At 31.8% G+C, this 6,944-nt stretch overlaps 1 pseudogene; it reads left to right on the top strand.

The window, feature by feature from the left end:
• The first annotated feature begins 135 nt into the window (after positions 1 to 135).
• LOC108767105 (probable multidrug resistance-associated protein lethal(2)03659) overlaps positions 136 to 6,944 on the top strand; it is a 48,570-nt pseudogene continuing 41,761 nt past the window's right edge.

The raw sequence follows: 6,944 nt of genomic DNA, 5'->3' as shown, positions 1-6,944 counted from the left end.
TTCAATCGTTTTAATATTAATTTAATATTAATATAATTAAATTTTAATATTTAATATTCAATCGGCTTAATATTAATGAAAACATCATTCAAAGCTGCGAATACATAAAATTAGCCCTCTTTTCAGGGCTACAAGATGTACAAAATCCAACCGTGCAACCTCCACGTGGTGTACATTGGGTAACGCTAATGCCGGTGGTATTAGAAATCTTAAAACTCAAATATTTTTGCGAAAAATGATCGCAGCGCCCTCTATGCATAGTGTTTTGAATTCGTCTCGAAAAGACCTTTCAAACGAGCCCCCACTCGACCCCCCTTCCCATTTAAGAATTTATTTCCCCCTCGCGCCCCCCGCACCCCCTTGGGGTTGGGGGGCTGCAACCCCCCACAAAAGATAGATTTTTTGAAAACTCGTTTGACGTGTTTCAACGTTTTTCGAAATTTTAATTTTTCTAAAAGTTATTCAACCGTCCCGGTACTTTATGTACACCCTGTATATAAACGCTACAAAATTCAATTTTAGGAAAGAAGTTAATATCATTTAATGGGCGTCATGTGTCATTATCGTCAAGTCTTTCATCATCTTTATGACAAGAATATCGTTGTTCATTACGATAATGTCTTATATTCTGTTTGGCTACAAAATAACGGCCGAGAAGGTGTACGTGATAACTGCCTATTATAACAGTTTAAGCTTATAATCATGACTGCCTACTTTCCGCAAGGTATACGATAATTAGTGTAGCAATGTATGTGATAATTACATATGCGAATGACATCGATCAATATTGACGCTTGCAATGCTCCTTTTTATTTCTTCGTTTTTACTTTTTCAAGTTTTTACTTTTCTTTTTTCATCTGTCTTTCCTTCCTCTCACTGTTCAACACTGAATGATGAATTCCTCGCTGCATTTGTAGCAGAGTCGACGTAATGTGTTCACGAGCATTTGCATGCGATAACTTGCTGATTGAAGCCATAATGATTACAATTGGCAAATTATTATACATAATTAGTCGGTTACTCGAAACTATGGAAATCGAATCATCTATTGGTAGTTATAGAAGATAATTACTTATCTACGAAATGTTAAGTAATCACGACTATGACGCTCTGATGTAATCAGACGGACTGCTTGCACGATTTACCATATTAGTGCTATCCATTGAATTCACGTATAATTTCTCATAAACAAGCAGTAGGTCATACACTATATAAAGGCTAGTTACCTTACTTCTTTTCAATTATTATATTTTATACTTTATGTACTTTATTATCTTAATATCATAATAAATTAAAGTTCCGTTTAAGAATCACATCTAACGCGCGCGCGCGTTAAATATAAAGTAAATTATTCTATTCTACATTTTATTTTTTTTTATTTGCTTTTTTGTTTTTATGATAACCCAGGAATAACACAAGTAGCGGAAACGATTGTGTCCATAAAACGGCTGCAAAAATTCCTCATGTATGACGAACTGATTCTTTCCGAGATTGAAGCAAAGAAGTACAATAAGGAGAACAATAAGGACACAAAAGAGAAAAATAAGAATGTGAAGGAGAATAACCAACAGGATGTGAAGGAGAATAATAAGAAAAATTCGAAGGAAAATTCAATCGAGCAGAAGAAGAACGATAGCGCAATCGTAGACCAACTGAACAATGTTGAGTATAGCGTGTCCATCAAGAACGGAAATGCTAAGTGGTTAGGTTATAAACAAGAAAACACCTTACTGAACATCAACATGAAGGTACGTTCCGGTGAACTGATCGCTGTTGTTGGCCAGGTCGGTGCGGGAAAGAGCAGTCTATTGAACGTCATCCTGAAAGAATTGCGTTTGCAAGAAGGCTCCATTCAAGTATGTTGACGATTCCTCTTTAGTTAAAGACAAATATTTAAAAAATTTTAATATATAAATATCAAATAAACTATTTTGTCCATAAAAATAAATTATTTAATCAACTTATTTTTATAAATATACATGTATGTAGGATTAAGTAATTTTATTTTGTTCATAATTTAAGACTTATTTTATTTTTACGTTTCTTCTATGTTCGAAATGCGTCACGTTTGACCGTTAGATCACACGGCGCAGCAAGTGTTTGGCGGGCCGCTAAAAAAGATCCGATTCCGTTTGTCGGCTTTTGTTTTCGAAAACTTTTAGATATAAAAGAGCGAAGCGAACGATGGGAGTCAGTCAGTCTCGCTATAGCCGTTCCTCGAGTCACTACTCTCTATACATATTTCACGATTCCTTGTGTATCTCTATATTTATACGTAATTATAATAAAGTCTACATGTATTTCTAATTAATCCAAATATTTATAAATTAATATGTATAAATAATTTACATAATTAATTTACATAGCTAATTAATATATGCTATTGTACTTTTAAATATTTTTTCATAGATTAACGGTAGGATTGCCTATGCCAGTCAAGAACCGTGGCTGATTCGGTGAGACAATATATTCTATTCGGAAGAACAATGGATCAGATTCGATACGATCGCGTGACTAAAGTGTGTCAGTTAAAGAGAGATTTCAGCCTGCTGCCTTATGGTGATAAGACGATTGTAGGCGAGAGGGATGTCAGTCTTTCCAATGGCCAGCGTGCAAGGTTGGTTTACAAAACATCCTAATAAGACAAAACATGCTGAATTTATGAAATTTTTAATCTTTATTTATAATCTTAGAGACTCTCTTTTAATTCTTTTTACCTATATATGATAAGGTTGTTAAGAATCATAAAAAATTATATTTAATTTTCTTGGAAATTTTTGCATTTCGTATATATGTGTATATAATTGACAGAATAAATTTGGCGAGAGCCGTTTATGCCGATGCCGACATATATCTTATGGACGATACTTTAAGCGCCGTAGACGCCCATATGGGCAAGCATATATTTGAAAAATGCATCGATAAATATTTACGAGGCAAGACTCGAATTCTCGTCACTCATCAGTTGCAATATCTACGCAACGTCGGTAGAATTATCGTTTTGAAGGACGGAGCTATCCAAGCTGAAGGGTGATTCTACTGCACTTTCTATCTTTTCAATTCACCTTGTTATTTGCGTAGGTTAATTACCTGTTAACATGATAGTATCATTGTCTTTTCGTAGAAAAAATATACAAATATCAATGTTGATTCGCTTGTAAACATCACTTCTATTACTTTATATGAAATTATATGTTCATCAGCACTTACGACGAGCTGGGCTCTATGGGAGTGGATTTTGATCGACTATTCAAAAATTAAGTGGAGGCACATGAGAAATCGTCTGTACTCTCCTCGCCTCCCGTTAGCCGTAAAAATTCGCTCATTGCCAGTATCACGTTGCTGAGTTCCTTAATGACAAATAATAGTTCGAAACAGGATCTTGACGAGGATAAAAAATTTAGGAATTTATTTAATAAATTACTTTCTAACTGTGTTAATACGTATCTTGTTTAATTAATATTATTATTTAGAATAATTAAATTGATGAATACAGAAAAAGGACGAGTCTAATTTAATTTAAAAATACATTTTTTTAAAATAATTTTGAAATAGATATAGGTATTCCTTTAGGGTAAATAGAACATCTTTCTAGACTAAGGATCTAAAATAAACATTGAAGATGTACAATAAGTCAGCAAGTTCAGTGTATACACTCGTCTCCTTTGAAAAAACTGGAATCATCCTAGAATATCGAAGAATATTTTCTAATGAGATTTTTGAATAGCCAACAATTAAGTTTGAAGAACAATAGAAGAAATATTTTAATAGTCAATGTTTTTAAAGTGTTTTTTGTAAATTATCACACAATTATTTAACATAAAGAGAAGTAACTGTTTAACATAGTTTAAGATAAACTATCGTATCTGAATAATATATTATCAAATTTTTTCTTTCCTTATCATCAACGTTGAGTGCAGAAAAAGCATATATCAGTCCAAATTTGAAAGTCAAGTTTTTTTTATTTAATAGACAAGATTCAAGAAATCAGCAATGTTTAAAAAATACTATTAAATGTCATATTTAAATTCCCAATAGTAATTCTGTTAGTTTTTCCATTAAAATAAAATAGGTTTTTATTGAAATTGAAAAATTTGATAAATGTGATTTATTCCCTTTTCGCACACACTGATTCAATTAGAAATATCTTAAATTATGGGAAAATATTAGTTTTGAAAATTTAAAATTATTAGTATAAATAATTAATATAATTAAATAACGAGTTTTATGTAATTTAAAAAAAACGCATATCTCGAAATAAAATATATACGTTTCGACCATCATCAGATCATCTTCAGTAATATTTAAAAAGAAATAAACATTGGTACGATCTCCTTCCTTAATTTTACTAACATTATTTTAACGCTAACAAATTCTTAACTGCTCGCCGCAAAACTTAAACGGTGAAAACCATGCTTAGAAGCTCCTTAGACGTTCCATGAATTCCATAACGCAATGGAGTCACAAATGTATGAAATTTGTGACTTCCATACAATATATAGTTGACCACGATTATTACCTAAACGAGAGAATTGGTTTTTTAAAATAAAGAACTTATGGAGATTATTTTGGAAATATTAGCAGTAGAAGTAGACAATGACTGAAATCAATAAGTATAATGAATAAATGTCGAAGAATGGAAACACAGGAATGCGTTATGGAGTTCATGGAACGTCTAAGGAGCTTCTAAGCATGGTTTTCACCGTTTAAGTTTTGCTGCGAACAGTTAAGAATTTGTTAGCGTTAAGATAATGTTAGTAAAATTAAGGTGATGATAGGGTCGAAATATATATATTTTGATGTAAAAATTGTTGAAAACATTCGCAATAATAACTAGCGTTGGCTTTTATGCTTTTGTCATGTCTTATTGATTTTTCGAATTAAGCCATTACTTCATTGTATTGATATTTATTTAACTTATCTACCCAATGATACGGTAAAATGATTTTATTTTAAGTTCTTTTAACACATTCAGAATTATTACTTTTTTTTAGAGAAAAAAATTAAATATTAATATTGGGACGAAATGTTCGAATGTCCGAGTCGTATAAAACAAATTTCAGAATTTTTAGAATATTTGAAAATTTTTAGAACATTTGCAAGTTTAAGCAAATATTTAGAACGTCGTCACATCTGTTGCTTCATATTTTTTGTTCATCAGCATTTATGACGAGCTGAGATCCATGGGTATGGACTTTGGTCGGTTGTTGTAAAATCAAGCGAAAACGGATAAAACATCCTCTCAACCTGCCTCGACCACCGTTAGCCGCAGTAATTCTCGTACCAGCATCTCATCACTGAGGACTGTCATGACGAATGATACATTGAAACAGGAGTCTCTTGAGGTAATTCGGACTTATTTTGTAACATTACTACTGATACGTATTTTATTTAACTAGGATTTAGGATAATTATAAGAAAATGTGTTAAGTTATTATAGCCACACACACTAATAAATATTAGTTGAGATCCCTGAAGAAAAAGTTTCACTGAAATTATTCCATGTTTTGGAATATTTTAGCGAAATTACTGAAAAGGAGGAGGGCCCCTAAGCATACAATTTTCGCCCCCTCGAAATTTTAATTTAAATGATTAAAATCTACTTTCTAACAAAGAAAATATAGTTTTTTAATTATTTTGAGTTAAACGGGGATGTTTTTGGTTAATGAACACCCCTTTTTTGAGGGTTGTTTGATAAAAATGATATAAAATTATTTCCAAAATACATTTGGAAATTCTTGCGCAATTTGCTTGCAATTCGTTACTAGAAGGTTTATATCGGTACACCCGATATTGTGAGAGGCAAGGGACTCACCCCAAAAAACACCCGATGGGAACAAAACACTACTACGTCCACGTCGTTGTTCCTGGGTAATGCTAAAAGTAGCGAATGTAAATTCCATATATTTATGGTAATTCATGACGTTATACAGATTTTCAAGATAATTCAAACATTCTAAAAAAATTCGTCCGCCATATTGGATCCGCCATTCTGAATTTTTGAAATCTAACCTCAGATTCGTAATCAGCGACCCCAAAAACCCCCGAGTAACGATTTTTAAGTGAATTTGATAATTTTTTACGAAACTCGTCCGCCATATTGGATCCGCCATTCTGAATTTTTGAAATCTAACCTCAGATTCGTAATCAGCGACCCCAAAAACCTCCTAGTAACGAGTTGCAAGCAAATTGCGCAAGAATTTCCAAATGTATTTTGGAAATATTATAATTTTATATCATTTTTATCAAACAACCCTAAAAAAAAGGGTGTTCATTAACCAAAAACACCCCCGTTTAACTCAAAATAATTAAAAAACTATATTTTCTTTGTTAGGAAGTAGATTTTAATCATTTAAATTAAAATTTCGAGGGGGCGAAAATTGTACCTATGCTTAGGGGCCCTCCTCCTTTGCTGAAATTTCATTGAAAGTAAATTTTTCAGCTAACGTACGAAAAATCGCAGAAATTGAATTGAAATTCCTCTAAAATTTTTGCTGAAATGTCTCTGAAATTTTTGCTGAAATGTCTCTGAAATTTTTGCTGAAATTTCTCTGAAATTTTGCTGAAAATGGATTTTTCAGCTAAAAATTACTGAAATGAAACTGAAATTTTTCTAAAATACTGAAATTTTGTTGAAAAGTATTCTAAAACATGGAATAATTTTAGCGAAATTTTTCCACCAGGAAAATTTTATCTTTTCTATAAACTAAATTTTAGTATATTAAAAAAATATTCCTATTAATAATTAATAATTTAATAACGAGTTTCTTGTAATTTTTATTTTAATTATGCATGTAGGGTAAAATCAGGGATTATGGCATAGGCTACTAATATGGAATAATGACTTATTTTTTAAACAAAGCATTGCAATCTGGCGGCAATCGCTGAAAGTTATTGCAACTGTTACCAAACATGTCATAACAAGCAATGAACTCGGTCCGACT

Source organism: Trachymyrmex cornetzi, unplaced genomic scaffold, assembly GCF_001594075.2.
Source record: "Trachymyrmex cornetzi isolate Tcor2-1 unplaced genomic scaffold, Tcor1.1 scaffold648, whole genome shotgun sequence".
In the NCBI taxonomy this organism is placed as follows: Eukaryota; Metazoa; Arthropoda; class Insecta; order Hymenoptera; family Formicidae; genus Trachymyrmex; species Trachymyrmex cornetzi.
The sequence above is the reverse complement of the archived record's forward strand: the minus strand, read 5'-3'. Positions and strand labels throughout refer to the sequence as shown.